Below are 13,570 nucleotides of genomic sequence, written 5' to 3'. Positions count from 1 at the left end.
CAAGTAAGACTTCAACAGAGTAAGGGGCATGCTTTGCTGTATATAAAGTGGAAGTTTGTTCCAGAGGTAGGTATTTTATTTTGGAATATCATGCCATCAAGTCCTGTTTATGCTGCAAAACACAATTATATCCCTTGATCTCATACTTGTGTTACCACTAGCTTTGTGGATATGCAGAAGATAAAGCAGGATTGTGTTACTTATAGTTTGTAGGCCAGGCACAGATTGCTGCGAAGATGCTTATGGGTGACAGAAGAAGAGAAACAGGGCCTTTAAATACTCTAGGTAACTTAGAGTTCACAATCCAGATTTCCACTGAGAAACCACTTGGACAGGTACACCCCCCCCCCAAAAGGTGCACAGATTCTAATATTGTGCCTAATGAGTGATGGGAAGAGGAGAATAAAGACCTTTTTTGACTAAGTGGAAAGGCCGTTAGTAAACAGTTGAGCAAGGTATGTGCTACACTAATATTTGCCAAACTAGAACATGTATTTACCACACTGATTAAAAAAAGGCACCATCAGGGTAGGGTAAGTCTTAGCCATTGTGTGAAAACCATAAGGAGACAGGTGTAGGCCATCCTTGGTGAAACAATCCGGACAACACCAAGAAAGGAGGGGGGTGTCCATATTCATAAAGGACACCCACACCTCAAGGTTGGTGGCAACGCACGATGCATCGGAGACCATCCAGGTGCAATTAACCATAGGCAAGACTGCTCTGCAATTTGTAGCATGTTACAGGCCACCCTCTCAAACTCAGGAACCTCACATGGCCTTCCTGAAAACATTGGGGGGATAAATGTATCTCCAAACACCATCATACTAGGTGACTTCAACTACCCTAATATAGACTGGGAACACTACTCAAGCCCAAACACTCTAGCCCAAAGGTTCCTGGAGTTCATAAACTCAAATGCCATGGAACAACTAGTCACCATCCCCACAAGAGGAGAAAACATACTTGATCTCATCATCATGAACATGGGATCACAATGTTCAACACCGAAAGTATACCGCTCACTGGTGAGATCAGATCATAAACTAATCTCGCTGGAGGTCCTCATCCCGCCCCACCTGAAATAAAAAGACCACAGTGAAAACTTTTCAAAAGCCGACTTCACACTTCTAAAACTAGTGTGGTCTCCTTTAAGGCCCCTGAGCCAGTGGTAAACATTACTCAAACCGCTGAATCACTTACAAATGCCTTCTACCAGCACCTACAGGACTGCATGGATCAGGCAATCCCAAACAAAACTAAGACTCTTTGTACCAAAGGCAAGCGTCCAGTCTGGTGGACCCCAGCCATAAACAAGCTCTACAACAAAAGGAGGAAGCTAAGACACCTTTGATCATTATAAGTAAAAACTAAGAGCTCTCATAAAATCATCCAAGGCAAATTTTGAGAGAAAAATCACCAAGGACTCAAAAGACAATCATAAGGCCTTCTTTAGCTATGTTAGAAACCTAGGAGGAAACTCCCAGATATGCTCAAAATTAGTTCAAAATGATGTGAAGATTACTGAACCTACACACATTGCCAACATACTGGCTGACAGGTTCAGTGCAAACTTCTCCCCAAAAGGAGAGATATCTATACCAGAGGATTGTAGCCCCAAACATCTCCAACGCCCAGGTGAGAACTGCTCTCTCCAAAGCAAAACACAGCATCCATGGGACGGATGGTGTCCCCGGCTGTGTGCTCCACGAACTCAATGAGGAATTAAACCCCAGTTAGGACAGCTGTTTAATCTTAGCCTCACCTCAGGATAGGAGTGGCGCTGTGGTCCCACTTCACAAGGCGGTGCCTCCACCGACCCTGGAAATTACCGTCCCATTAGCTTGACAAGCCTTATCTGCAAAGCCATGGAGAGGATCATGATGGAACTCATAAATAAAGACATAGGGAACTTGCAGACTTTGGATCCAACCCAGTTTGGCTTTGTCAAAGGCAGATCATGCCTTTTAAACATGGTTGACTTTTCGAGACAGTCACCAAGGCCATTGATGAGGAAAGGCAGTCCATACAGCCTACCTTGACCTGGCAAAGGCCTTTGACACAATACCCCACTCAGGTATCATCGAAAAACTCATCAGCTTGAATGTAAACCCATACATCACAAGATGGGTTGCAAACTGGCTAAGTGACAGAACCCACAGGGTCAGAGTTGCTGGAGCTATGTCAGACTCAAAGCCTGTCACAAGTGGTGTCCCACAGGGCTCAGTCCTGGGGCCACTCTTCATCTACTTTTCTGAAGTACAAGCAAAAGGAGGGTTATGGCTGACAAAGTTTGCAGATGACTACAAACTCCACAGTCGAAAACACATCTGACACAGATATCCTTCAGAAGGGCCTCACAGAAACGGATAACTGGTGCCAGAGCCAAAGTTAAATGCCAAGAAATGCATAGTCATACCCTTAAAACAAGGTTACCTAGCTACCATATAGGTGGCAATCCACTGAGCACAGAAGAAGTCATCAGGGATCTGGGGACCCAGGTTGAATGTAGCCTTTGACACTCATGTTGCTAAAGTAGTTAGGAAAACCTTCTACATTGCCCACCTGATCATGAAGGGATTCACATCTAGATCAAGGGAGGTCATCGCCCCCTGTACTCATCACTCATTAGACCTATGATTGAGTACAATGCCCCATTCGAATGTATCTGACCCGACACCTGCAGCAGCTGGAAAGGCCCCAGGGCCCAAAGTTCCTCACCAAAAGGATAAAGGGTCTCAAAATATGTCTTATGCTGCCCGACTGAAAGAACTCCAGCTCTATTCAGTCTCATACCGCTGCTCAGAGGTGACCTGTGCCTGACATATAAGGCCATGTCAAACCGATTTGATGAATATGCTTCACCTCAAAAATCTAGATCCCTCAGAACCACAAGGGCGGAGACTTAAACCTTGACACGGTTATTAATAGAACGTGCTGGAGGGACAGATTCATCACCCAGAGACTCCCTATGCTGTGGAACAAAATCCCGGTACATGTGAGGCAGAGCACCTTGCTGGCCTTGTTCAAGAGGAATCTTGACCAATGGATGGGAGATCGATATACCCGGGATTACTTCAGTATCACTGCTTGACAGAGGCACAGCAAAATAATAGGCATAGTTTTATTCAAACTAAAGGGTAGCCAAATAACTATGGGCTAGGCTTATAAATGCCCTTGGGCAGATAGCCTAGTATGAACCTATGAACCTATCTCCCACCAGGCTGACACCTGTATCTACAGTAAGATACTAATTAAAGTCTAGAATGACACCAGCATCTAAGACAATAAGTAACTCACTTCCTGTTTAAATCACAATATCATTCTCAGTGATGACATGACAATACTCAAGACTATTAACTTTCTAGTCTTAGAGACCAACTCAGACAGTTCCAGCATGTTCTTTTTCATAGAGTCTAAGTGGGAAGCATCGCAAGTCATTCACACCAACATGAGCAATGACCATGCTATAGTCATACTTTGTTAAGGGACTTGAGTGCCTCTGTGATATGGTGTATGCTAGAACAAGAGGCATCTGACTGTTATTACCCTGTAATTCTTCAGCTTTGTCAGAAGTGCATCAGTGTGCCAAACTACAAAGCTACCTATAAAAATGCCTCCCTCACCATTTCTCTGTCTTCTCCCCATGGTATCTTTCTTGCGACTATTCACATTCACCTCATCTAATGTCTTCATACCTGTTTATACAATGATTTGCTGCTAACTCTGTAACATAAGCCATCTCAGTCACTGTGGCTACACCTTATCCAAAAGGTTCTGTTATGCATAATTCCATTTTCCATCCATGTTTTGACACTGTAAAGTGCTTCTTGAACCAAATGTTCTAGCATATTTTTGCATGTATATGGTTATAGCATATCCTTGTATGTGTAAATATGTTTTGCTCATTTCTTTTGTGATGCCTTTCACCTGGGCTAAGCCTGAAAATGGTTTGTCGAGATCAGTAAACGACCCCCGGTAAACAAATATAAATAATAAATTGAATTAATAAATAAATAGTACACTGCAATAACAAGTGGACTTTTCTTGTAGCCTGAAGTGCCCTGTCCACTCTGTTTACTCTGTCTGTGGTGATAATGGAAGAAAATATATGTGCTATGGAATAGGTGTTAATGTACTGCTGAGGTCTGGCTGCAGTGCACACATCTACAATGCCACAACTACGAGGTCTCTGTGGCTTTGGAAGAGACAGCATGGGAAGGTTTTGTGTCTGTCTTACATTTTATTTATTTATTTATTTTATTTTACATTTGTTGACCAGGAGTGTCCGGCTGAGCCGAAGCCCTTTTTCAGCAGAGGCCCGGGGAGAAAAGCTCCAGTACATACTTAATAACTATATGGTAGAAGTTACAAAAAAAAAAAAAAAAAAACAAGTGGTGAAAAAGCTTTGGCACATACATAGTAGAATGGCAGATTTTAACAAATATTTTACAAGTGAAGTTACAGCAGAATTGGTTTAGAATAGTTAAAATAAAGCAACTGTGACAATATAGTAATTTAACAAATAATTAAAGGTAAAAAAAGAATAAAAACAATTTCATTTTGTGAACATTTACAGGAAGATGTCTATTCAGATAGGATTTTAATGAGTGGGAAATTGTAGAAGGAAAGTCTGAGGAGAAGGAGAGTTTTCAAGGAGGGTTAGGGCATTGGCAGATCCACTTTTTGGTAAGATGTTCTTTAAGTGCTAGCTTAAACTTTTTGGGATGAGCCTGTGTTCGAATTTCAAGAGGTAGCTTGTTCCATTCCATTGAGGGGTGATAGCTGTATACATTTTGTCCTGCTTTAGATTTAGGCTTATAGATTTTTAGAAGGTCTTGAGAAGAGCTACGGAGATTTCTTGAGGGAGCATAGTGGGAGATGATAGGGTGTAAGGCTGGACAAAAGGATGGCTGATTTAGGATTGCATGTATAGTTTGGAGCTGAGAGAGGAGGAGGAATTGGGGCAGTTCTAGCCAGTATAAGTATTTTAGTGAGAGACAGTGGTGAGATCTGTGGGGTTGTTGGGTTGTGAATCTAGCTATTTTGTGGAATGTAGTCTGAAGTCTAGCAGTAAGTGTGGCGTTTAAATTAGTAAAAATTTGGGAGCAGTATGTTAAGCAGAGAAGAACATAAGAATGGGTGAGGGCTATTCGTGATTCCCGAGTAAGGAATTTGTTATTTCTGTAAAGCAGTCCTAACGTCTGGTGGGTTTTTCTGATGCAGTTATTTATGTGGAGGACAAATCTAAGGTGGTCATCAATAGTGATGCCTAGCAGTTTTGAGCTTGATTCAGGTATGATTGGGGTGTTATTGAGTGAATGGATGGTAAAGGAGGTCTTAATTTGATTTGTTGATTTAGGTAGGAAGAGTAGGAGTTTTGTTTTTTTAGGGTTTAGTATGAGTTGGTTATTGGAGAACCATGTTTCTACAGAGTTCAGTGATGACTGGGTTGCTGTTATGAGTTCTGAGTGAGAGTCAGTTATAGTTAAAACAGTAGAGTCATCAGCGTATTGTATAATGGTGGAGAGTTGGCAGGAGGTGTAGAGTAAGTCTGTGAAGATATTGAATAGCAATGGTCCTAAAATGGATCCTTGTGGGACACCCATTTTTATTTGTAGAGGAGAAGATAAGGCAGTTTCCCATCTAACAGACTGGAATCTGTCTTTGAGACAGCTTTCAAACCATACCACAGTATCAGGGGAGAAGTTAAGGTTAGATAGCTTGTTGATAAGTAGCGAGTGGGAGACTACGTCAAAGGCATTTGAAAGGTCGAGAGGAAAAGGCAGGAGACAAATTTGTGGTTATCTCTGGCCATAGAAATGGTATTGAGAAAGGACAGAAGAGCTGTGTGTGTACTATGCTTGGGTCGAAAGCCGTGTTGAGTAGGTGTTAGTAATTTTTCCTTAGTAAGATGTTCAATGACGTGAGTATGAATGCATTTTTCAAGGATTTTTGACAGAGGGGAGAGGATAGCAATAGGCCTAAAGTTTTAGATTTCAGTGGAGTTACCTCCTTCGTGTATAGGTATAGTACAGAAGTGTTTCCAGATGGAAGGTACCTTGGATTCAGAGATGGAATGGTTGATTAAGATTGCGATAGGATAGGCAAGTGAGTGAGCAGCTGACTGGAGAAAGTAAGATGGAATGTTATCCGCAGATACAGAACATGGTTTAAGTTTGGAGAGAAGGGTACGAATGTATGTAGTGGGGATGGGTTTTAGGGAGAAAAAATGAGGATGAGTGGTTTCCATAGGGGGGACAGGGTTTGTAGGGTTAGTCTGATTGGGACTGTTTGAATTAAAGAGTTTGGATATAGATTCAACAAAATAAGTGTTGAAGATATTGGCGGTTTCTTCTGGCGTCTTTTCTGGGGTGAGGTTGTACTGTTTGAAAAAGTACCGATTCCCAGTTTGCGAATCTATCATGTTGGCATGATAGATTCATATCCCAATGTATTCCTCATCTCTGGAACAAACTTTCACTACATGTCATGCAGTGTAGTACCCTTGCCACTTTCAAGGTAAATCTAGATAACTGGATAGGCAGCCTCAAATTCTGTCCTGGTTTGTCTTGTCTTTCTTTCATTGAGGTTAGAAGGACATTTTGAATAGGGTTTTTGGTAGGGTTGAAAAGGTCTGCAAAGTGATTACTAAATACCTACCTATGAACCATTTCTAATAAGTATTTGTACCTACCACAACACTCATTTTATGGAATAGCAAATGGTTGTCAGTAAGCATGCTGGAGTTTATATACTGCCTTAGTGTGTCTAGTGCAAGACATTGGGCAACAGATGGAGAAGAGACATTCTGAGGACCCATGGTTGATCTAGAGACACCAGATGGTATATGTAATACTATGTTATGGAATTTCATGACCCTTAGTCTTTCTCACAGGAAGGGGAAGCTCTATTATATAGACAGACAGAGTGAGTAAAGCAAAGCAGCTCAACACAGTATAATAGCAGATATAGTAGCTGAATGGTATATAAAGGGACAATGAATACAGTTATATGACAATGCAACAGTCCATATAATATAGCACAAAATAATTATTTTCCAACTCTTGGCTCTGTTCTTGTACCATACCAAGCTAATACCAAAAATGCCCCCCACACACACACATCTTCACATTCTTTATACTAACTCCCTTATTTAGTCTGTCTCAAACCAATATTTTCAGTTCCCCTGTTGGTTTGTATTAGGTTCATAGGTAGGTACTAGGCTATCTGCCCGAGGACATTTATAAGCCTAGCAAGAGTGTGTCGGCTTTCACCGCCCCATTGATTAATTAACTGATCCTCTGTCAAGCAGAGCCAATGAAGTGATCCCAGGGGTGTACTTTCTGTTACCCATCCACTCATCAAGGTTTCTCTTGAAGAGTGTTAGTGAGGGGCTCTGCCTAATGTAGTTTAGAATTTTGTTCCAAAGCATGGGGAGTCTCTGTGACAGGAATCTATCCCTCCAACATGTTCTATTTATTGTTGTGGCTAGATTTAGCTCACTAAAGCGCGTGGCTCGCAGTGACTTGGATTCCTTTAGGTGGAGAATGCCCATCAATTCTGAGTTGGACATGGCTTTGTAAGTCAGGCAGAGAACACCTCTGAGTAAGCGATATGCCATGGAGTACAGCCAGAGTTTTTTCAGTCAGGCTGCATAGGACATATGTTTGAGGCCAGTAATCCTCTTGGTGAGGTACTTTTGTGGTCTTTACAGCTGTTATTGGCCCATAACTTTCTCCTACTTCACCATGCTACTGTTTAATCATGCCCAACTCAATGTTTCTACTTGAGTGCCTCTACAGAAAGAAACCTTTACCTTCTGCCACCAATGCTAGCAATCTTTTTCCTTTTCTTTTCCTACTGATTTTGTATTTATCTTATAGATTTTCTACAGATATGTTTAATGGTTACATTCTTCTCTTACCAAGTATATTTTATTGTGAGTAATATTGGTCTGCTGTTGTAATTTGTATTCTGTGGGAGCTTTTCTCCCTGTGCCTCTAATTAAAGTGGGTTCCTGCACAGCTGGACCTTCCCAGCCAAAAGATGAAATAAACAAATATAATACAGTACAATATGACACGTACAATACAGTACAGATCAGTACAGATATATATATATATATATATATATATATATATATATATATATATAACAACACAATGCTGTACAATATTACCAGCCAAGGAGCAGACACAGATGTTGCAGCACAACAAACCAACAGTACTCAAGGAGTGCATAGCATAAAAGTGCCTGAAGAGTAGTGAGGAATATAATTTGGTGAGCAATGTACTGATTATTAAGGTATTACAAGGAAGCAAGCCACAACAAAATAATCCAGATGCCATAGTTACAACTGCCTCTTAACACTTCACATGGTGATTAATTTAACAGGCAGGATATCACAAGATTGTATGAGATGGATAATACAACAGGGAAATGGGTACACAAAGTACAGGTACCACAGTACTCAAGCTGTCAACTACATGTTTGGATGTTACAATAATAAATACGGTGCAGAAAAGTAAAAAAATACAGGAAAATGTGTTACTATCACACCAAGGCTACAATACAGCACAGCAGTTAGTAATCAGCTGCAGAGTAATAGTCAATCAGTCACAGCTGAGAAGTACACAGCCAAGAGCAACAATCAGCAATCCCATATCCAATGTTACTAGGGGACAGAAGGCGACACGGACTGCCACTACATTCACCCAGGCACAGGGATTGACAAACAGGATTATTTCAGTGAGAGAGGTTGAAAGGCCTAGGACATTTATCAAGATGAGTACCTGCTATGGTTATAAGAACTCTGGTACTGTGTTGTACACCATGCAAACTTCCTCTTCTAAGTACAGCATTTTCTAGATGTCAGGTAAAATCCAGTAGCAGAGTTCCTGGCAAACTAGCCATGCTGCAGCCCAGAACAAGAGAACAGAGTATTCTCGACTGCAAAAACTGCAAGCCTAGAGCAGACAACAAAAGCACACACACCAATGAAAATTACAGCCCATTCTATCAAGGGCGGGGAGCAAGCCAGACCAGTTTCAGATGCAAAATAATCACAGCACAAAACATGTTTTTTAAATCACCATGAACACACACTAATATATAAAATCAAGAAAAACAAAGGTTATTTCCATATTATTCAAAACAGCTTTTCAAGTCAAAGCAAGCAGCGGAGTGGAGGTCAAGGCTAATTGTATCACACACAGCACAACAAAAAGGTGTCATCCACAAACACAACATGTTTTAAGACGACAAGAGAACACAGGCATTATTTTATCTTTTTTATCAGCATAATACATTTTGCATCAGCATACATTTTCTGAAGGATTGGGTGGCCACGGTGGTGCAGCGGTTAGAGTTTCCACCTCACAGCAAGAGGTTTTCCGGTTCGATTCTTGGCTGTGGTGCATTCTGTGTGGAGTCTGCATTTCCTCCCTGTGGTCGCGTGGGTTTCCACTGGGTGCTCCGGTTTCCTCCCACATCCCAAAGACATGTAGTAGGTGGACTGGACACTCTAAATTGGCCCTAGGTGTGAATGTGTGCGTGTGTGTGCCTTCTGTGGAAGGTTGGGTGCCGGGTTGGCAACTCGACACCGTAAAACTCCTCTGCCAATCATGAGCAGACAGATGATCTGCTGTGGTGACCCCTAACCGGGAAAAAGACGAAAGAAGAAGAAGAAAAAAAGATACATTTTCTGAAGGATGTGAAAACAAACTCAAATGTCTGTCATTATTTAGTAGCTTCAATCCTCAGTGATTTGCCAGAACACTACAAATTTTATTAGGAATAAACCAAAAATATGAGGCAAAAATCTGGCAATTCTGCGAAAAACTGGGCAGTTGAGAGGTATGGAGTAGCGTGTGTACTTTGTACAGTATTCCAGAAATCAAACTGCATCTCTGACACAGGCACTTATTGGTCTGGCTAAACAGCTCCTGGCATGCATGGGAGGATGGCTTTTGTTTTAGATCCCCCCCCACGTATATATGTTTATATATATATATATATATATATATATATATATATATATATATATATATATATATATACATACATACACACACACACACACACACACACACACACACACACACACGCACACACACACACACGCTTCTGAAAAAAAATATTTACTGCTTTGAAAAGTGCATTCTGTTTAAATGTATAATTATCAACATTGAGAATGCAGTTTGCATTTCTGTCTATTCTCCCCCCACCCCACCAGACACTCTCTGTTGCTATCTTTTCTCTTGCTTACAATTTTTTCTATTCATTTTATTGATTATTATATGCTGCAGCACAGCAACCTGCATGCATCCCACTGGCAAAACTTGTTATCCCCCCCACAGGTGACACCACCACCACCAATCGAAGCACCAAGCACATCTGGGTCCCAGCCTGCCACAGTTGCCTCTATACCTCCTGCCCTACTGGCACTACCTGCTTCAGGTACCCCTGCACTGCAGGCTTGTACACTTGTATCTGCCAGTAGCAGTGCAGGTCAAGGTGTCACCTTTGTCACCAACTGGAAGCTGATAGACCTTGTGGGGGATATTACTGACAGCACGTTGAATGCCCACATCGGCCACATGGAGACCATGCTCAGGTGACTCACTGAGTCACATCCGTAGCCAGCACTCACTCCACCTTTTGAACCAGGACCCACTAGTGATAGTACTCAGGGTGATGAGTAATCTCCCAATGGATATCAGCTCTCAGACTGCATTTGCAAATACCCAATCCTACCCCCAATCTGGGGTACTCTTCTTTTATGTTCATACACACCCCTACTGGTTTTACAATCCTCCCCTCACCACTGTCTTCCCTCTGCTTGCCTGAGGTCTCCTTCACTATTGTGTTCCCTTTACTCATTGTGTTAGCTCACACTCTTGTTAGTCATGTCTGTCTTTCCCTGCCACCTAACTTATCCCTCTTAGCTTCCTTTCCAATTTACCTGCTATTAACAAAAAGGGTGTCTCACACCCCCCCCAAAAAAAAGGCGGCTATGCCTCCTACATGTACCTCTTAACTGTCTGGAGTTTTGCAGAATGTCAAGATTTTAGTCTTCATAATTATTTGTGTTAGTTGTTCTATCAGATCATTGGGGACTGAAGTCACTAAATACTGAGACACATTTGAGATTCAGGCTTCACATTCTTCAAAGAATGTGTGCTAATACAAAGCCGGTAATTGTAGCAACTTTCTACATGTATAACTGTAATATGTCCAGTCTGTGCCTGACTTTTGGCCTTTGTTCCACCATTAGTTGTATTTGCACAGATTTCTTGAGTCAAGTAGTTGAGACATATTCTCCTACTCCACCCACCTCCATCATATTCACTCCTCATTTACTTATCTTCTTTTCAATCTTCTGCTGGTTCTGTTCAACACTCCCATTTCCAGCCTTTAATCTGGTCTAAAAATAAGCATACCAGATACATGCTAAAAAGGGCTTCTACATCACTTTTTCTTTCTTTCTTTTTTTTGTGGTGGTCATGTGAGTAATGGATCACAATGTGCACCATCAGAACCCATGTACAACTGATGAGAAATAACGCTGCTTATTGTACAGCAACAGTGAAGTCCAGTCAATGTCATATACTACATATAGTGCCCTCGGCTGCCATTGGTCTCGCAAAGGAACTGTATGCAGTAGCACAGCTAGAATAAAGCTGATGCCGCTCATCTAACTGTTTTTATGGTTCACAGATTCATAGGAAATTACTAGGCTAACAGATTAAGAGCCCTTAGAAGCCTAGGCAATATAACCCGATTTTACCCAATGGATGGCCCCTAGGGGTAAGTGGACGGCAAGGGGTTGTGCCTATGCCTTGAGTATGTTATGGATTGCCCCTGTCCATAAGAGACATAGGCACTACCCCATCTTGCTCATGAAGTGATAGTGTCATTACACAGAGTTTAGAGGTGAAATCCCCTTAGGATTGGATGGTTTCTTAAACTTTTCTTCAACCTTTTAAAGTGTAACAATCACCTTCTTTGTGCTTTCCTGGCAACTTCAGCATGAGGGCTTCTGTGGCCTATCTTGTTAATGCACTGATTGGGAGAATATCACTGAACAGAATCCTGAGTTCAAATTCCTTGATACCTGTATTTTTTCATGCTTTCAGTTTGAAATGTCTAATAAATCACCTAATGTGTGCTTTCCTGACACCTTCATAGTGACTCTTCCTATGGTTCACCTTGTCACTGCACTGAATGAAGGAATATCACTGTACAAAATCATGGGTTCAAATCCCTTGAGGCCTATTTTCTTTTTTATTTCTATAGTTTGTGAATATTTAACATTCACCTATGTGTTTGCCTGACAGTGTAAATTTGAATCCCCCTGCAACTCACCTTACAAAAGGAAATTCTCAGAAGAGTGGAAGTGATAATAGTGGAAAGTTCACACCCCCTTTAGGGTTTCATTGGTACTTTTTACGACATCTGCATGATTTTGATTTTTATTTTACATTTGTTTACCTGGAAAGTCCAACTGGGAACAGTGCCCATTTTCAGTGGTGTCCCGTGAAGAAAAGCTTTGTAACAGTTTACAGCAATGCACATTGTTATAAAAAATGCACAACAATAATAGAGTAAACAAAAATGTACGACAATAGTAAAGCATACAAAAATGTATATGGAATTAAAGAAAAACTAAAATTACAGAGATGGTACATGTACACAAATCAAACTATAATGCTATCAGGACTGTTGTGGGACAGTATCTCCTAATACTTTTCTTTACCTCAACTATCACATGTGTTTCAGTTTCCAAGTTTAATGACTTCCAACTTACATCTGTGCACGTCATCCACCCTCTTCTCCATTCTTTTGCATTCCTGATTTAATTACCACCTCCCCTTTCTAGTTTTCTACCCACTTCTGTTCTTTTTTTTTTCAGTACATTACTATGGCTGCATTATTCTAACACAAATCTTCTCACAGGTCGCTACTGCAGATGCAAGGGGCAGATGATCAAACACAATGTCCTGGCCACATATATTGTTAATGAGCATTGGGTCTGTAAACAGTGTTGGCTTGGCTACAATTATGGAAGTAGCATTTCTGAATCCCCAAATTAATATTTTCTCAGCAAATTTCCTGGGAGCCACACTACAAAACAATTGCTCACAAAATTTTAAGATTGTTCATGAAATGAGGAAATCTGGATTTTTTTTTTTGTTTGTTTGTTTTTGTTCAAGGCAACCTCAGACAAATCCTTTGTCACAGATTAAAGGTGAGATTAATTACAAGATATGCCCTGTCAATGTGGAGCACTGTATAAGGAGAGGAACACACTAATAACCGGCTCGTCTAACTGATGCAAAACACACAATAAAAGCAATTTTTCAAGTCAGGAACTTCAGGGGGACTAACTCTGCAGGCTGAAAAGGGAATCTGGTCACTCTCCAAAATTAAATTCACAGCTCAGTCAGAAGATTCTAACTGCAAGGCTCAAGTGAGGTTTAAGATGTGGAATCTCTTTCAAGAACAAAGACTAGCATTACTTATGTGTGCCAATCCTAACTCTAACCCTACCCCTGCCCCTAACCCC

General features: G+C 41.1%; 1 protein-coding gene across 3 annotated transcripts in view; it reads right to left on the bottom strand.

Moving 5' to 3' along the window:
• Positions 1-13,570, bottom strand: part of METTL22 (methyltransferase 22, Kin17 lysine) — a 937,139-nt gene that overhangs the window by 894,093 nt on the left and 29,476 nt on the right. The window lies entirely within an intron of this gene.

Source organism: Protopterus annectens, chromosome 12.part0, assembly GCF_019279795.1.
Source record: "Protopterus annectens isolate FY-2018-M chromosome 12.part0, PAN1.0, whole genome shotgun sequence".
Classification (NCBI taxonomy): domain Eukaryota; kingdom Metazoa; phylum Chordata; order Ceratodontiformes; family Protopteridae; genus Protopterus; species Protopterus annectens.
This window is presented reverse-complemented; position numbering and strand designations above follow the sequence as displayed.